At 38.6% G+C, this 19,607-nt stretch overlaps 1 protein-coding gene across 6 annotated transcripts in view; it reads right to left on the bottom strand.

Moving 5' to 3' along the window:
• Positions 1-19,607, bottom strand: part of TANC2 (tetratricopeptide repeat, ankyrin repeat and coiled-coil containing 2) — a 329,859-nt gene that overhangs the window by 238,627 nt on the left and 71,625 nt on the right. The window contains exon 2 of one of the 6 annotated variants that reach the window (XM_058179547.1): positions 12,158-12,467. The exons of the other annotated variants lie outside the window; for them this stretch is intronic. The gene's annotated coding sequence lies outside the window, so the exon portion shown is untranslated. The remainder of the gene's footprint in view (positions 1-12,157; positions 12,468-19,607) is intronic. 6 annotated transcript variants of the gene reach the window in all.

The following is a 19,607-nucleotide window of genomic DNA, read 5'->3' on the forward strand; positions in this document are numbered from 1 at the left end:
GGGAACCTCAAGCGATGCAAAAGAAACCGCCTGAGGTAAATTTAAACACGACTGGTCCGAGCAAAACCGAGTCGAAAAAGCTGGAAGGAAAGAGAAGGCGGGGGCTATGAGCAACAAGTTAAAGACTCGGTCCAATCAGCAACGAGGAGATTTAACCCATTCCTGACGGCCGTTTTCCCCGACTGAGAGAACAACAACAGATCCCTAACATCAACTTCTTCAATTTTCTTACATGAAAGAAAAACTGTAAAGCAAATCTCTCAAACATAATCTTGTATGGTTATATATAATTGTGGCACCTATCATTTACAGAAATCTTAGATTTGAAGCTTCAGTTCTTTTTAGATTCAAAAATATGTCTATTATCAAGCATAATGGGAATTGCAGTACAAACATCTACATAGAATCAGGTTAGCTACTCTTTAAATTATAATAATGAAAGCTAATGAAAGTTAGGGAAATCATCAAGAAAGCAATCTCCTGTTCATCTTCCAATACAATATTTTTCATCTGAACCACATCTAAATTTTAGATTAGAAATACTCCAAAGAATGAGTGCTATTCAGAAGCACTCGATTTTATTTGTTATTAGCACTGGTTAGCAGCCACAATAAACTGAATAGAATCACCATTATTCACTGAAAGTAAATGGAGCCACCATCTTCTTCAAATGTGTCTTAAGTTATAGTTCTCACTTTTTTCTTCTCCTTCCCCCCTCCCCACCCCATACTACAGCTATAGTAGAATCATATGTCTTAAATGATTTATTTTACTCATCTGGCCATATGGCATCAATCATCTGAGATAGCTCCTTCTTTAGGCTTATTTTTACTTACTCCTTCAATACAAGTGTTCTCGTGTTCTCTCTCTCTCTCTCTCTCTCTCTATCTATCTATCTCTCTCTCTTCTCTCTCCTCCCTCCCTCTTCTCTCTCTTACACACACACACCTATTTACCTACCTAGATACAGTTACATTCTTGGATTATGACAATTCATTCATTGACCAATCAAAGTTATGATAGTCATGTTAATGAGGGAGACTTATGATTAATTCATGAAGTTGTGGGTGCTGCAGCACCCCCACAATCACATCATCATTATTTTGGTACTGGCAACTGGCTCATATTTATACAGTTGCAGCATTCTATGATCACGTGACCTTCTCTGCTGGCTTCGCACAAGCAAACCAACAGGAGCTTGCAGTTTGCAAGCCATTTCCACTTCTACCACTCATTAAACTGTCTGTGGCATGCATCCAATGGCTCCTAGTCCACCTGACTACATTTCATAGCATCAGGCCATAGCATCTGTCCGCATACATTCCATATCTTAATGACCTGCAGAGTCCTGGTTATGACAATAACCAGGATTGCCATCACTAAGCAATACCATCACATGACATCGTGCTTTACACTTTACTCTTCTCCTTCTTTCTCTCCTCCTTATACATATTCCACTTATCCAAGTGGCATGAATCCTCTCACGAGAATGGACTACAGTAGTAAAAAATAGTAAATGTCAATATTATCAAACTGAGTAAGTATCCATTACAGAAGTTTCTGAGTCTTGTTTTATGTTCAGAAGCTATTTAAGACAGTGTTTACTTGTTTGCTGTAATTCATGCCTCTATTACAAGGGGGCAAGCTGCTTATGACTTGCTTTTTCATCCTAATCAAGTGAATATTCCCCCACTCCAAAAAAATCATATCTCTATCAGCATAGATTTATTTTGATGCCCTATAAGTCCATGAAATGCTTATCAAAAAATATATAATTTGTCACTCAAATCAGACTCAGTGCTAAAGGACTTGAAGGTACCCCATTAGATCTTTTCCCTGGCACCTGTACCCATTTTAAACAGCATTTTGCTAACCAAGTTACTAGATTCACAGCTGTCGGAGTCCATGCTTATGATTGGTATGAAATCTAGCTTTTAGTTGCAGCATCCCAGTTTTTAATTTAGTTTAATAGGATGGTGCCACCATGTGAATGATATTTTACAAATATGATTTTGTTTATTATTATTTGCATTTATTTATTATTTAGCTGTTTATAACAGCTAAATGCTGCTGAAGGTGCAGGGATTTAGTCTAGCCAAGGTAAGTATATCTGTTCTTCTTTTAAAAATAGTCAAAATAGTTTAAAAACTACTCACATTATAGCAATGGTAATGAAGATAATGAGAAGCCTCCCATAGGTTGAGCTTGACTCCTGATTACATATTTTAACCAATTAGGACAAGCCTGTCCAATTCATGCCAGCAGAGTGGACCTACTACATATACTTTTGTTCAAAGAATTCTACTGGAATCTAGAAGAAGAGACTTCTCTGCTGCAGTGCTCACTCTTTGGAACATCCTATCTTTGAGAGAAAAAACTTCTTATCCTTCTGTAGAAACCTGAAAACCCGGCTCTGCCAATTTTGTCTCTGGAGACAAAAGGGGGAGTTCCACACTAGGAAGTGGTTGCTGGATTGATAGCTGATTCTACTTCCCCTTCACTCTCTGCTCTCTACCATCCATCTTTTTATTATTATATTGATGTAGTCTTGTTGTTTTCTTTTTCATTGCTTATTTTATTGTTCTATTATTTTTGTTTTGTTTTGTTTACCTTCTTTTGATTTTTTTCATGTTTATTATTGTAAACTGCCTAGAATAGGCAGCAAATAATTTTATCCAATAAATAAACTATGTTCCAGTAGATGTATTGGTTCAGCTGCACAATAGTTGTGCACCTGAACCAATACATAATTGATAAGTTAGTTGAAGAGCTTTGCCCTATGCAGCGTTCAATTAACTTTTTCCATAATACATATGGAGATCACCTAACTCCAGAATAAATCCCTATTAGTCTTTTCAACTTCAAAATTGAGTGCAAACTATTAAGCCAGACTTTTCTCACCAGTAACAGAAAGAAAATATACAATATGGGGCCTCCAGAATTATGCACAATGTTATAAAGAGCGTCCTGAGGGGCATGGAGAGTACCCATCTACAGTATAGAGTGACTGAGGGTCAGACTACACTGACATGATAATTTCTAATAATTCCTAGCATGGAATTGAACTGCCTTTAACGTACCCAACTTTTAAAATGTATTTTGTGGTTTTAACTTTGAACTATTTACTCTGATTTATTATATCATTAACATTTTATTACAAATAACTGATTGTTAAATGCTGAGAACAATGATTGCGGTGAACCAAAAGCAAATATAATACTGGAATGGATATAAGTAAAAAATATATGTTTTAATATCTACCAAAATATTCTGATTAATTCCTTAGCAGCACACTGACAATTATTTAATATTTATACTGAATATTTATACTGAATATTTATACTGTTCACCCAGGCCTTTTGGATTTTGGGACATTGTTTTTCTTTATTCCAATCAATTTTTTGTCACCCTTTGCATCTTAACTTTTTATTCTTGTCTGTTGTTATATTTTTATCATTTTAATGTTTTTATTTTTAAATTCCCAGAGTCATTAGGAATTGTGTTACATATCATTTTAAATAATAATTATAATAATTTCATTTGCCAACTTATTGAATATTTATTTTGACAAGGTCTTTTATAGAGCTCTTTATAAACCTTTTTGTTTTAAATATTTTGAATAACCTTTTTGGCTGTATTATAAAGTATATTATATATTATTCATGCAAAACCCCAGATTAGTAATAAATAAAAGAAACCAAATAGATAATTAGAGCAATCAGATCAGATCTCTTCACTACTCTTTCCACTATAAGAATTATTCATTTATTTCAGTTTCTTGCTTTTTCAACATCAACTGAATGAGGATGATCAAATCTTACCAATTTTATTAAGATTTTTTGCAAGGTTTTGAGAGTATATAATACTCTTCTGGAAGTTTTGAGAAACAATTATAGATGCATTATAGGAGCTATACTACAAAATATCTATTAAATAGTCACTATCACTATTGTTGAGGGAGACTTTTTAAATCATATATTTCACATTTCAGTTTTCATTTCAAATTAATGGTAAATATGATAGAGTTGGAGATGGCAAAAAGTATTTTAATTTAAAGAAAAGAATTTATGTAATTTTGTTTTTATTTGGATTTTATATTCAAAACTGAAAAAAATGAAACACCAGTTTTAGAATGAGTTACTTGTTATAGAAATTGGCTTTAAATATTTAGAAATATAAAGCAAAAAGTTGTGACTGTAACTTTTTTTGTATTTACTGCACTGAAAAAAAGTTGGAAGTCACTTTTCGTTCTTTTTTATCCTCTTTTGCACTTCTCTTTCTTTTTTCTTAATTTCTGTTTGTATTTTAACTCACAATAGACTTTACTAAAGAGAGAGAAAGAGAAGCTACACATAAATGTTCAACCAATGAGTCTCCCAAAGATGCTTTTTCAAGAGGCAACTGGACTTTCTAGCTTTTTTCTTTGAAGATGTTTTGTTTCTCATCTAAGAAGCTTCTTCAGCAAAGAAGAAGAACAGAAGCTTCTTGGATGAGAAGTGAAACGTCTTCCATGAGCTGGATGACTTGAGAATCTTCATAGACACATTCAATGGGTTTTATTTCTTGGTAAGAATACATAGGTTTGTAGCCTTATATGCTTTTCACTCTTGAAGCGAGTTTAAAATAATAATTTAGCTTGTGGAATCAAGGGCTTACCAGAAGTTCAGTTTAATAAAAACTTGATTCATAAAAAAAATTATTAAGAAATATTAATTTCACAAACTAAGCATGGGAGCTCAATAAAAATATATGAAGCCATGAAAAAGTTCATTAAAAAAATGAAGCAAGAATATACCACATTAAAATATTCAAGTATGCTTTATTACAAACATGAAAAGGAAATAGGGATATTACTGCTTCTCCTTTCTCTCTTAAAGGAATAATTACAAATAACTTGTTATCACATAGAAGAATTTTTTATGCTTCCAGATAATTTTAAAGCAATATGCTCTAGTGCAGGGGTTGTCAAACTAAGGCCCGCTGAAGCAATTAATACAGCCTATATGGGACATAAGGTTGCCCTGCCCACATCACCCCACCAACCTGCTGGCCCCCACCTTTGGCCAAGCGCAGGCCTTACTTTCGCGAGCCCTGCAGGCTGAAACTGAAAAGTAAGGCCAAAGCTTTTGGCCAGCAGAGAGCTTCTGGAGGCCGGGGAGGCCCAAAACGGGATGCGCAGAGGCCCTGGGAGGGGAAAATGGTGCCCTCTGCCTCAGCTTCTTACCTTGGACTTCCTCCATCCACGGCGAACTCAGGGTGGGGATCAATCAGTGCACTCAAAGCAGGCAATCAGCCGTGGTGGCCCTGATGGTTGCCTGGAGAGTACATGCCTCGCTTTTGAGGCTTCCAGTGGGGGGGGGGAAATGTGGGTGGAGCAGCCTCGCAGTACCTGGCCACCCTCCCCACCCACTGGCATCCACAGCAGGGAAGGATGCAAAAGGAGCAGCAAAAGGAGCGGCATCCACTAAGGTGCAGGTGTCCAGCAGTTGGGACTCCACAGCTGGCCTCCCAAGAAACAGGCATGGTGGCGGCAACACTGTCACTGGCAGCAGGCAGAACGGAAGGGGGAAGGCACATGATGCGGACCACCAGACGTGCATGCTCCATCCCATGTGGCTGGGATAGGGCAGGTGGCTGCCTGATGCATCCAGCAGGCCAGACCATGTGCCTTTCCCCTGTGCCTGTGCCTTTGGCTACTGCTGCTGCTGCAGGCAAAAAAAAAAAGTGAGGAGGGTGTGGGGCAACTGCTGCCTGCTCCGTCCTGTCTCTTTTAGCTTGCGGTTGGACATCAGGTCGCCGCTGTTCATCTCTTTGGCCTCCTCGCAGTTATGGCACCACTGAAGCCACCAACAGCTCATGCAAGTCCATTAGGCCTTTGCTGTCACTGCCGGGAACACCAGGCCCGGGGAACACTCAATCCCCATTGGCGCTATGGCGGCCTAAGCCCAGCCGGGATCACTTGCCTTCCCCCTCATCTCTGCTGGGCCTGGGCAGCCAGGGCTCTGATGGTGATCTGGCTTTCCCCACTTGTGGTGGTCATTTTTGCCTGCTGGGCCTAGTTGTGCTTTGCCACCTCTGCTCAGCCTTTCTAGCTGGCCACTTTGCCTTTGGGCTGAGCGGGTCCACCGAGCAGCGGCCGAGTTGCCACATGGAGTTGCCAGGGGTAGAGATCCCTGATGACATGCCTCCTTCACTGGAGCTGCTCAGCAGGGAGAGCCGAGCCCTGCCCTGCAAGGCAGCAGCTCCAGAGCACTTTTGGGGAGCTGCCCGACTGACACAACTCCTTCAGACAGAGCTCCTAAGGCTGCAGTCCCTTCTGTCTTGCAGACTCCCCCCCACATCTCCGTTCTGAGCTGAGGGTTGTAAATTCCTCACTCAGCCGGTGTTCTGGGAAGGCGTAGCTTGGGGGTAGTGGGACTTCCCTCCACACGAGAGGCTGAGTCGGCAAGGCGCTGCCTGAACAGGTGCCTGGGGCTCAAAGGCCCTTTTATTCCAGCCTTGGGATAGGCACCACTTCCTACCCCTCCACACTTGGGGAAGCCCAGCTGGGCACCTTGTATTAGGTCTGGCAGCAGATGGGGAAATGCTACATCCTCTCCCACTTCCTGCAGGGCGTGCTGACGAAGCACCTCTCTCATGCATCTGCCGCTCCACATAGAGGAGGGAGATATGCACCCATTGCGCTTGGCCAAAGGGCATGGGTGGGCAGCTATGGCCGGATGGTGGAAGGGTGATATTGGTGGGTGGACTGACACATGCGGGGAGGGGAGCGCATTGGAGATGACAGTATCAGAACCCTCCTTGGCTCTTCCCCAAAGCGCTTCTCATCAGCCAAATCTCCTGCCCCACATGCCACTGCCGCCATTCCCTGCCTTGCTTGGGATGCTGGTGGTGTCACTTTGAACAGGACGGCGGGGTGGGGGGGGCTAGCAAGGCTTCCCAGAATGCTCTTTGGCTCTTCCCTGAAGCACTTCATATGAGCCAAATTCCCTGCCCTGATTGCCACCACCGCTCCCCATCTTGCTCAGGATCCTTGCCCTTCACTGCCCAGTTCTGGTGGGGCAGGCAGATTTTAATATCTGCCCCGGGGAGCACACTGAGGGGGAGCTGGAATGGCCAAATCTCTTCCAGGGGGCCCTCACTATAAAGAGGGCCTGTCACCCCTACTTCGCCTGTCAGGTGGCAGCAAGGCAACGTCACCAGTAGGAACCCCCCCAACCTCTGGCCCTGCAGATGTCACCTCTGCTATGGATGGGCTTGAATGGCGGCAGCGGGAGCAGGAGCCCTGCGCTAAGGATGGTTTTCCTCTCCCCACTCAAGAAAAGGGTTTTGGCGCAGCATTTTAAAAAAGCAGCATTTTAATCTTTCGTAATTGGAATATACGAGTGCATCTCCCATGCTCCCCTATCCCCCTTCGTAGCTTTCAGATTGATGCTATGGGCTCCTCGATCAAGGGCAGGGCTGAGGGGAAGCCGGCCTTAATTTCAATAGCCAAATTGGGGAGGGGAGGGGGAAACAGAGGCAGCCCTTTCTGGGAAGGCAGGTCAGTCTAGTAATTCCTCATTTTCCCTTCCTCCACCAATTAAGGGGGCAAGCGGACTAGTATACTTGGTAGTCTACCTCAGCCCAGGAAGGCAGAGGAGGCCCTTGTGCCAGAAGGGGCTTGCCTAGATCTCATGGCTGCTACTTCAGCCACAATGAAACACATTATCTTGGCAAGGGAGCTATTGGGGAGGGGGCAAAGGAATCAAGGCCAGAGGAGAAGCACCCCTTTTCCTTTTTGTCTGTTCTGGCACTGAGCAGCAGTGGAGGGAGAACAAAAGGAACCTGTGCTGGGGGACTTGGCCGGGGAACAGTCCCAAGTATACAGGAGGTTGTTGCTGAGGGGTGCCTGTTTCCAGGTTCTGTAGTAGACATAAATCTGCTCCTTTGCCTCTCTAAGAAGGCCCAGCTCTTGAGATGAGTCCCTTGCCTCCCACCCATCCAAAACAAGGAGAGGCAATGCCTTCCTGGTTTGTTCTACTTGTTGATTGTAAGCTGCTTGGGACTGAGAAGAATTGCTGCAAAACTGAGTTTCCTGAAGTGGACCACTAGATTCCTAAACAACTTTAAAAAATGATCTAGTAAAAAGAAGTCAACCAAAAGAGCAACATGTAAACAAAAGCAAATAAAATACCCCCAGGATCAAAACAAATTAAAGTTTAATTTGTATGTATTGCTTAATGGACTGCTAATTTGGCCACGCCCACCCAATCACATGACCACATAGTCACGCCCACCCAGTCACATGACCACCTAAACACATCTACCCCAGCCGGTCCGGCCCCCCAACAAGTCTGAAGGACCGTGAATTGGCACCTGTTTAAAAAGTTTGAGGACCCTTGCTCTTGTGGCTATAATCTATCCTACTAGGAACAGGTTGTTGAAGAATTTTTGTAACTCTGCTATCTGAAATTCTTTAGTATTTCTAGTACTAGTATTCTATCTACTAGTAAAGCAAATTGTCTGAAAATGAGCTATTTCCAAGCAAAGAAGATATAAAAGGCCCATAGAAGACTCAAGGAATAAATCCTAGATACAAAACTGTATTTTCAGGTAGGTGCCAATATTTGGAGCAAATCACAGCTTATTTTCTACCAGTCACTTTCTTCCAAAAGATACACAGACATTGTGAAGTAAACATGAAAGACATAAATAATGGTTTAAGTGAAGCAGAGTTATATCCCAAACTATCTTCTACATACAAATAATGTTTTAATAAAATGTATTTGACTTTTCACATCTGTTCCTTGTTTCATCATGCATTTCTTCTCTAACTTATGCTGTACTTTTTAGCAAAGTTGGGAGATGGTGAGAGGAAAAGTTTGGTATCTATTGCTTGAATGGGAGAAAAACACATATCACCTCATATCTTCACACCCTCAATGGCTAGTAACTCAAAGTATCACAATACAGTATCCCATATCTCCTGCTCTCAATGTTTTTAAGTGAAAATGCCAGTGATTGTATCCGTCATAATCTATATATAAATACATGTTTTACAAATTAAGTATATCACTTCTCATAGAGAAATATACAACAGAGAAGGTATCTGCTCCTACTTAAAATTAAATTAGAACTGTACATTTTTTATTACCACTTGAAACCAACGATTGAGGAAAATCTCTCTTTAATCAATAGCTTAAGACAAACTAGTCTTGAACATGAACCTAGGAAGCAACAAAAATGAAGCATTTGATTATGCCTGGAGATAAGACAGTATCAAATTATTCACAAATTGCCACATAAGGTTACATAAATGCTATGAAGCTGCTGGGTGTGGCTTCATGATCATCTTTACTCATATTGTATACTTGCTTAGTCAGAGCAGAGGAACAACTATTAGTTTAAAAGTCAGCTAGAAACGGGGGTCTAGAAATATCCCCTCCAACAATAATGTCTCGAAGTTCCTTCTATATTTGAAACCAGGAGACTATTTTCAGAACAAATTTTCTTCTATATATAAACCAAAGAAAATCAATCCTCTAAGTGTAAGTGTCAGTATGATAAGCTCTTCCCTTTTCCCTACAGGATACTGTGTATTAGTAGACAGTATTTTGGATATTACTTGCATCAATTCCTAACATTTCTTTTAATTAAATGGAAGGATATGTTCTGAAAGTGTCAATAAAAGCATATAGCATAAAACCAAAAAAAATTAGTCCGAGTAATGTTTGACAAACTTTAAAATGAAACTCTAGTCCTTAAATTATGCAATATTACACTTTAAAGAAACTACTTTTTTATCCTTATTCCCCGGAAATTTTTAGCACAAATATATTGTCTATATATGTTTATCTTGTTGCTTTCCCTCACCGAAAAGATAGTTAATTGCAGCCAGTTTTACATCTGCAGTTTGCAGCAATAATAACCAGCCATTTTGTTTTCACCATAAAAGACTATCAACCAGATATCTTTCTATCTATCTCTTTATTAGAATGTTAGATTATTTTAAAAATAACCATTAAAACAACATATTGCATCGAATAATTTACATTAAACAATTTTAGACTGTTTCAAAAATAGCTACAAATATGCACTTACTTGCACAACCATCCGTGCATATAACAGCAGATTCTGTAACATAATGGATTTTTATTCTATGACTTCAGAGCAAAATCTACTGCTGCATAAACTATTAAACATATAGTTTAAAATATTTTAAATAAATATGTTCATATATTTAATAAAGTAGTATATTTTATTGCTTCAGCTGCCTTATAATAAATATGTCAAGGCCAACACACATTTTTCTCCACCTGTTCAGACTGCAATAGCTTGCTGTGAGAATGCCAATTAAAAAGGTGTCACTGTTGACAGTCCCTATTTCTTCTCAGTTAATCTGTCTCAAACATACATTTACATCCTATATTTTAAAGACACTACATACATGCACATACTTGTTTATATAATAGCATGGCAACACAGAAATATATGAAATACCAGCAGTACATAATGAAGAAAAAGCATCTCTGAATTCAGCTTAAATGTAGTACAGTCCACAGTAGGGAAAAGTCATTGAAAGGCATTGATATTTTAGAGGCTAAAAAAATATGTCTTTCTTATAAACGATTGAGATTTGAAAGGGAAGTATTTTATGCTTTATTGTATCTTATTATAGGTCTGATCATAGTACAGTACTCAATTTCATCTGCAATGTATCATAAGAATTACGTAACATTTTGGAGACACTAAAATATTCAGAAGTTATCACATGGTACAGCCTTAATAACTAGAACAAATATAAGCAATTCAGAGGAATTATATGTTGCTTCAAGTAATAATATTCATCTAAATCTAGAACAGGAATATGACACTGACAATTCTGTAAAAAATAGCCTGTGATTTAAATTTAAGGGACTGGAAGTGTCTTCCTCTGTTTGAAATAAATGGATGAGTTAATAAGACTAATATTCTGTATTAATAAATTCAAATATACTGCCCACATAATACCATGCAGGATTAAATTTCTAGATATAGGATGGAACCTTGTGATAGATTAATATGTGATGTTGAAATAAAAAAAGTATTAATAATTTTTAATATAAAAATCTGATAAACTAGCCAGTAACGAAAATATTCTTTAAAAAATTACATTTTCATCTCTGACATGACTAGTTTTTTATTCCACCAATAGTTCATTGCACAAAACATAATTAATCTTAGATATCATACAAGTTAAGGTGCAATACCACTACTATAAGCAAAATTCAAGTGTCTGCATTCCTTTTCCTCCCATCCCTATGCCAAATGACACAGCACTGCTTAAATCATTCTTATTCAATTATGTTATCTACAATCTTGGATTATAGCCTGAAGATTCCACAATCTGCTACATTCAAAATACAATTAATTAGCATTTTAGACAGTTTAGCTATCTTTTTCTTGCACATTTCACTTACTAGCATCTATTAATGCTTGTGAGATATGCTGAAATCAGAAGCTCAGAAAAAACCACATTTAAATCCAATGTTAAAATTCTTTTTTCTATTGACTTTCTTAATTGTAACTTTACAGGCTGCTGTAAATTATTATATTTTTTACAGCTTTTGAAAATACATGTTTTGAGCAAAAACATAACGCTGGATCTGATTATATTTCTTTCATCAAACATAATTAATAAACACTAAACAAGTGTCAAACAAATGTCGAGCATTTGCAATGCAAACCTGATATTGCAGCTGTTAAAAATAGCTACAGCATTCATTCTCTGGGATTGCTGTGTCCTCCCTTGGCCAATTCAACAGAAAATCCTTCACTATTCACAATAGGATAAAATTAAATTCTATTTCTTTCATCTCTTCTTACCTTTCATACATCTCAGAAAAATTACGATTGGAAGCATAATAATTTATCAAATTGATACTGCATGCTTATAGTCTTTCTTTTAAAACATGCTAGATAAATTATCCAACACATACTCTTACATGTTTTACAAGTAGCATGCTGATCTATTGTACATAATCAAGATATTGTCAGTATACCTTGTCAAAATATTGTCACAAAATTCCAGATTAGAAAAAGACAGTATTGCTAGAATTATTTTTGGTTAACATTATAAACAAGAAAGTCTTACACTCCCTCTTTCTGTTGCAGCTAAATAAAACCATTCACCTACCTCTGCTGCATACTGATGGTTATTGTTTCCTAAGGAAGCTTCAAACATGCTGCACCATTTTGCCTGTCTCATGGATGGTGCAGAAGCTGGCAGGGCAGCAGACAGAGAAGTATACTGGAGTCAGCAAATGTCAGTGATAGCCTCATACTGCAGTCTATGCATTAAACACACTGAAACCCACAGGTGCCTACGTAGAGCCATACAGCTGCAGGCAGCGCCTTTACATTTTCTCAGCAGAACGCCTGTGTTCCACTTTCATTCTTCTTTAACCCATTGCATGACAATAAACCAGTATCATCCCTGAAGGCATCTGTAGCAAAATTGTCACATAAAAGATTGAAAATTCAGGCAGAATGAAAAGCTTTAAGGCAGCACATTTCCTATAGAAACAACAACACAACTGAAATGAATTTATTTTATTTGATTATAATCAATCATTTTTTTAAATTTAACATAGCCTCCATTGTTAAACACTTTAGTATTTATAATATACTTGCAAAATAGCTGTCCTTTTGAGAATATCTAAGGAATGTACTAATTGCAAAATTGTACAGTCTACATTCTTGATGTTCTGCAATAAAATGCAGTATGTTCCAAATAGATATTCTCTGTTTAGGAGCTGAATGGATTATTTTATTTCAGAAGAAGCAGTAGCTAGAGGAGCAACATTTTTCCCCACTGAGGAGAATGGCAGCCATTTACTTGTATTCAGCTCTTTCAGCAGGACAATTAAGAGAGTTTGATGGAATGGAACTCAAATGAGGAATGGAATAAGGGAAGAATAAAGGCTATTTCTTTGTAATAGTTTATATTTGGTTTCAAAATAAGATTATGCCTCGTAATTTATTGAGACCCAGTGAATTTCCACTGCTAGTTACAATCTCAAAACTACATCAATAGTTCCTTGTGAGAATAATGCATGCCAGTAATTTATTTACATATTTAAAACTATTTATAAGTCACTTAGCACAGCTACATTACTACCAATTAAAAGAATTTGCATAGATTCAATAAATAAATATATCAGAAAAATACCTACTATGGATAAATAAATTTTCAGATAAACACATCACTTAAAGCATTATAGCTACCTTGTTTGTTTATTCATGTCAGAAGCATCACAATTAAAATAAGCATACTATATAATGTAACACTTAAAATATGAAATACAAGACTAAGATATGTATAAGTTAAACAGATCTTGCCCAGAAACTAGCAACGTTAATTGTGCTCTGTTGCACTGCCATGAGGTCTTCAGTTGAACACTGACTGGGGCACAAAGGGTACACATATGTGTTGTCATCTGTATGTTACCACCATTGCAAAAAGCAGAAGCAGAAGCAACTAGATAGCCCCATTTGTTCAAAGTATCCCTGAATCATTTTATACTCATGTGCAGTCTATTCAATGATTTCCTTATTCCCACGCTTTTGTTAGGCCCAGGTGCCAGCTCCTCCATTGGTTCCATTCATGTTGGCTCTTTATTGTTTCCCATAGATCCACTCTGCTTTCAAATTCTTCAAATCTTCCATCAACCTAAGTAAGCTATTGCTGGATTTTAGTCTCTCCTGGGCTGGTTGTAGGCCATTGTGCAGATATTGGTGATGGGAGTCTTTCTCTGTATATTGCTGCTTCTCTGTGAACTTGAAAGCTAGCTTTCAAGGCTTATTAAAACCTGTTAGACCACCCTATGATAGGTGCAAATTTGTGTAAAGTTTCCCAGAAACCTCTCATGATGTAATTAAAGTTGTATTTTTATTGTAACTTAAAACAGTCCCCCTTAAAAGTGTCTCTGATTATTAAGACAGATTCCTAAATGTCTCTTTCCTTTGAGCTCAAATTCAATGATCCATCTGCAACAATAAACTGGCCTTTTGGTTCCCACTCCTAAATGACATGTGTTTGTCTAAATTCTCTTTATTCATGCTTTGAGAAATTCTAAATACTAATAAAACCTATCACAAACAACAAGGACTACAAATTCTGCCCCCATCAATGAGAAATATGATGAAATAGCTCTGAACTTATTTAATCTTCCTATAGAAAATCACTGTAAGAAAATGGAACCCATGAGAAAGATGGGTGGTTTTTAAATATGATATATAAATAAATACATAAATTCCTGCATAAAGGTAATAAGTATCCTTTAGAAAAATATGTACAAAAGACATACAAAAATGTTCATTATGGAAGTGTGAACAATAAAAAATAAAGGAAGATGATAGCAATTGCCATATTTTTTGGAGTATAAGATGCACCTTTTTCCCTCCCTAAAAGAGGGTGAAAATTGGGTGCGTCTTATACACTGAATGTAGCCCTGCCCAACTGCACCTTTCGGATGTTTTCGGCCTCTGCACACTGCAGTTTCCAGCAGTTCTAAGCAGCGGGGATCCTCATTTCCACTTGAATTTTGATAACGAGCAGCACAGATCTTTTTATCCATTTAAAACAAACCCTATCATCCTACGTGTATTTAACTGAAGTGGGTGGGGTGGGGTGGGGGATGATTTTCATGGGGGCTGAAGAGGGACCTGGCACCAAAGGCTCCATTTCCTAGATGCCCCTGTCTTCCTACTGATAGCTGTAGGAGTAGAAAGCTGGCTTTCTTACAGCAAGGGCCAATAGAGGCGCAGTACTTCAGTCCTCCTGGAAATGCCATCTCATAAACACGCTTCCCGGCAAGCCCTCTGGCGCCTTTGCTGCCTCAGTCAGACCCTGATTCCTAAAGCGGCCAAGGGAAACGTGGAGGTTAGGACTCAGTTAGCAAAGCAGGAGCTGTTGTGGCTCCAGCCCCCACCCCCCGGGCCCTGCCCCCTGCCAGAAAGTGACTCAGAGAGTGAGGGGGAAGGGCCGTCAGGGCTCCCCTCTGCAGGGTCGGTCTCTCTGGCTCAGCTCCAGGAGCCAGAGGCAGGTCAGGTGGAGGAGGTGACGAGGCCTCTGTCTCCTGGATCTCCCCCCGCCCAGGCAATGCTTCCAGACCCAGCTGTGGACAATCGGTCCTGGTTAGATCCCTGGTTTCGTAGACAAGAGAGGCGGGAACAACAGAAGAAGGGGTGGAGCAGGCCTAGAAAGTGCTGAGTCATGGAGTCACACCCTACAGGATATAAAAGCAGAAGGGGCTGCTCTACTACTTTGTGACGGACAAACAAACTGACTGGAGAAAACTTGAGCTGAACTATTTGACTGAGCATTTGGCCTGGACTGCTGTTTGTTCCTGACTTCCTGGTTGCTCCGGTAACATCAGGGAAAACCTTGGCAGACGTTTGCTGGTCTGCTGCCAGAGCTGATAGCTGCCGTGGACTAAATTGCTGGCTAATTGAGTCAGTTCACATGCCTCCCGGACTGAGGTGGGGGGACAGAACAGGAGCTATGCAGGAGGCATAAAGCAAGGCGGCTTGCCACTTGGCTGCCCCTTCTCCAGATGACCCAGGCAGAGGGCGGTTGGCTTCTGCTCCTGGCCCAGAAGACAGATCTGAGAAGGAAAGAGAAGGTGAGTCTGTGGAGGAGGGCGTGTGGTTCTGCTATATGCATCAGGGAACTGGGGACGAAAGCATATTCAGGTGGCAGCACTAGCTGGAACCGCCCACTGTCTGAAACCTGATGCTCTTTTTTGGCCTCCGGATGCCCCGTTTTTCGAATTGGGGAGGAAAGTATATTCAGGTGGCAGTGCCACCATCCCCTCAATTCCAAAAATGAGGCATGCAGCAGGCTCTGCCACCCAAAAATGTTTTCCTCCCCGATTCCAAAAACAGAATCTTGTTTTTCTACCCCAAATTAAGGTGTGTCTTATACTCCAATGCATCTTATACTCAAAAAAATAAGGTAATATAATTAGGCTCTAAAATTTAGTGTAAAATATGAATAAAATATATGTAAATTGTCCTTGTTTAATGACCACTCATTCTGCTATTGTTCTAACTTGCAACAGTGGTACTTACAACCAGTTCTCAAAGTTACAACCATTATAGCTTCCACACTTAACACCCAGCTCACAATTAGAACATTAAAGAGTTGTGCAGTCACTTGATCATTATTTGCAACCTTCTTGGCTTGATTCTTAAAAGCAAAGAAAATAGAGAAGCTAGCAGGAGTTGCAAATGGTGGCTATATGACATTCTTGCTTAATGGAAGTGTGGGATTTTGCTAACAATGGCAACCAGTTAGTCCTGGAATTGCTGTCACTATGCTACATGGCCAAATAATTTGTGCTTTATGACTGCATCGCTTAGAAACAGAAATTCCAAGTCTACATTAATTGGAGATATCGGTATACTTAAGATGAAGAGTGAGATCTGAATGTGAAATCGTAATTTTCTTCTAAGGGTACCAGTAGTAAATATACAAAAGACTGAGTTTTAAGAAACTGAAATACATTAAATCTAACATAATTTAATTAACTTAAGTTCTTCAGCCAGGCCTATTTTAATGTAATGACCCCTAATAACAGGGTCTTTTGATAATTTCTGATCTGTAGTAATTTAAATAAAAACTGAACATCAAAGAAGGCATGTTGCTCAGTGAATGGCTCATCACAGAGTGAAACTTACATTTTTTTCTTAGGAACAATGATTGATACCTCATCTCACTATTGGAGGGGGTTCCTCCAATTATAGAATAGAATAGAATATTTTTATTTATAGACCGCCCTTCTCCCGAAGGACTCAGGGCGGTGTACAGCCAAGAATAAAATACAGAAAGAAAACAAGAAAAAGAAAAACCATATCCTACAAAGCAAAACCTTCTTCCTAAACACATTACAGCACTTCTCAGATATAGACAAACACACATACACATACAAGTCACAAATTTTTTTTAGAAAAGTTTACTATTTATTTTCAAAATCTGTATACTGTTTTTTTCCTCTAAGAGACTTACAACAATACCATTCAAAATCTTTTTTTTATTTATCCCTTTTTCTTTCTTTCCTCTCTAAGAGTAAAATTGTTATTTAGGTATTACATGTGAATATCAGGGGTTTATATGCATGAGGTTAAAGCCATAACATTATGGCTCTTAACTGGAGTTTTGCTTAAAACAATATGAAATATAAAGGTGACTGTGTAATTTATTTTTTGCAGTTCACAAATATGTCCAAGTCTGCAGATGACTTGACAAATCAAAGTAAGGTACACTTTTTTAAAATATTGGAAGAGTTTAATTCTTTGTTATTCTTGAAAATATGTTAGAAAAAACTAAATAAAAATAACTTAAATAGTAGTAGTGTTTTGATTCTAAAAATGTCATTGAGAAAATATGTGTAAAATTTGTAATATGATACAGATTTCAAAGACAAAAAATATTTTGAAAGCATTTCAAAATATTAATTGCTTGCTTGCTTTTCTTCCTTCCTTATGACAAAAGTGACTGCCAACAGTCACACAAGGCAAGATTGTAACTCATCATCTCATAATTTCTAGTCTGATACCTTAGCCACTCTACCATATACGTATGGCTCCATATATACATGCAAACATTTTATAATGTAAACTCACTAGTCATTGATAATAGACATAGACATGGAAAAACAAAATTTTCCAAAAGATCTTTCAATTCAGAAAAGGTTTTAACCTCAAACTGCTATGCTAAAGATGCTAATGGACAGTACAAGAAAGATATATATAGTAAAAAATGCAGAACTTTTGGAAATTAATTTGGAATGAAATTACAGTTTTTCTTATAGGTAGAAAAAAATCTACAAGAAACATTATAATTTAATGAGAAATATGCTTATATGAAAAAGAATAAACTTTGGTCAATATTGGAAGAAATAATACAATAATACCTGATGGAGAACTTAAATTTGAAGAATATGCAGCAACGGGAAAAATTAACAGTATTCACAAAGTCCTCATTTACCAACCATAATTGGAACCAGCAACTTGGCTGTTAAACAAAACAGTGGCTAAGTGAAAAATCACATGAGCATGACTGAGTTTACAGTTTTGCACAGAAAACACATATTAATTGAGTGTAATTGTGAATACATGGTTGATAGAGAGATGCTGCAAAAATTGGTCACAAAGTTTCTTTTTCAACACCATCTTAACTGAGAATAGTTGCTGTCTGTGGCAGTTGCTAAGTGAGAACTATCTGTATAAAGAGAGATGCCCTGGCGGTGCAGTGGTTAGAATGTAGTGTTGCAGACTAGCTCTGCCCACAGCCAGGAGTTCGATCCTGATTGGCACAAGGTTGATTCAATCTTCCCCCCTTCCAAAGTTGGTAAAATGAGGATCCAGATTGTTGAGAGCAGTATGCTGACATTTGTAAACCACTGAGAGAGTGCTGTAAAGCAGCATGGAGAAGTATGTGAGTCTAAGTGCTATTGCTATAAATACAACAAAAATCTAACAAAACTTAAGCAAGAATGGTTCCCATACATACATTACATGACATAATATGGGAAATATAATCACAGCTTGTCTTCTAAATGGGCTTAAATGCTTTACAATAAAGCAGAACAGCAGATATATAAAATGGGGGAAGTTAGAAACTCAATAATTATTTTTCCAATCTGGGTCGGTCACTAGGACCAGAGGTTTATTCCTCCAAGCTTTCAGACTCATGTTGGAGTCCATCTATCTCTACCAGAATGTATGATTAGGCTATTCTATGTATCGTATTATGAAGTGCCTTCCTATGAGTTACCGTATTTTTCAGAGTATAAGATGCATTTTTTTCTCTAAAATAGGATGGAAATGGTGATATGTCTTATACACCAAATATAGCCATTTTTGGCCTCTCAGAGCCCTGCCCTGCTCTTCCCATTTTTGCTAAAAATGGGCCCATTTTTCACAAAAAAAAGGGTGCACAGAGGGTTTGGGAGGCCTGCAAAGTGTTCCTGGGGGCAGGGGGAGGGCAAAAACACCCCCGTTTTTGCAAAAAACAGGACACACAGAAGGTTTGGGAGGCCTGCAAAATGTTCCTGGGGGCTGGTTAGGACAAAAAAACCTTTTTTTTTCTTACTTATTCTTCAAAATCTTGGTGTGTTTTATAACCGGTGTGTCTTATAGTCTGAAAAATACAGTAATTAGTGTATTAATTGCTGGTGATTGGCTGTTGTTTCTTTGTGTTGCCAAGTCCTTGGCTCCTAAGTACCTGATAAGCTGGAGGTAAATCAGTACTCCTATTGACTGACAAGGATTAGTTTCTCAGGTTTCAATCATTTATAATAACAGAGTTGGAGGTCTTCTAGTCCAACCCCCTGCTTAGGCAGGAAACCGTATACCACTTCAGACAAATGGTTATCCAACATTTTCTTAAAAATTCCCAGTGTTGGAGCATTCACAACTTCTGCAGGCAAGTTGTTCCACTTATTAATTGTTCTGTCAGGAAATTTCTCCTTAGTTATAAATTGCTTTTCTCCTTGATTAGTTTCCACCCAATGCTTCTTGTTCCACCCTCAGGTGCTTTGGAGAATAGTTTGACTCCCTCTTCTTTGTGGCAACCCCTG

This window comes from Ahaetulla prasina, chromosome 4 (genome assembly GCF_028640845.1).
Source record: "Ahaetulla prasina isolate Xishuangbanna chromosome 4, ASM2864084v1, whole genome shotgun sequence".
NCBI lineage: Eukaryota > Metazoa > Chordata > Lepidosauria > Squamata > Colubridae > Ahaetulla > Ahaetulla prasina.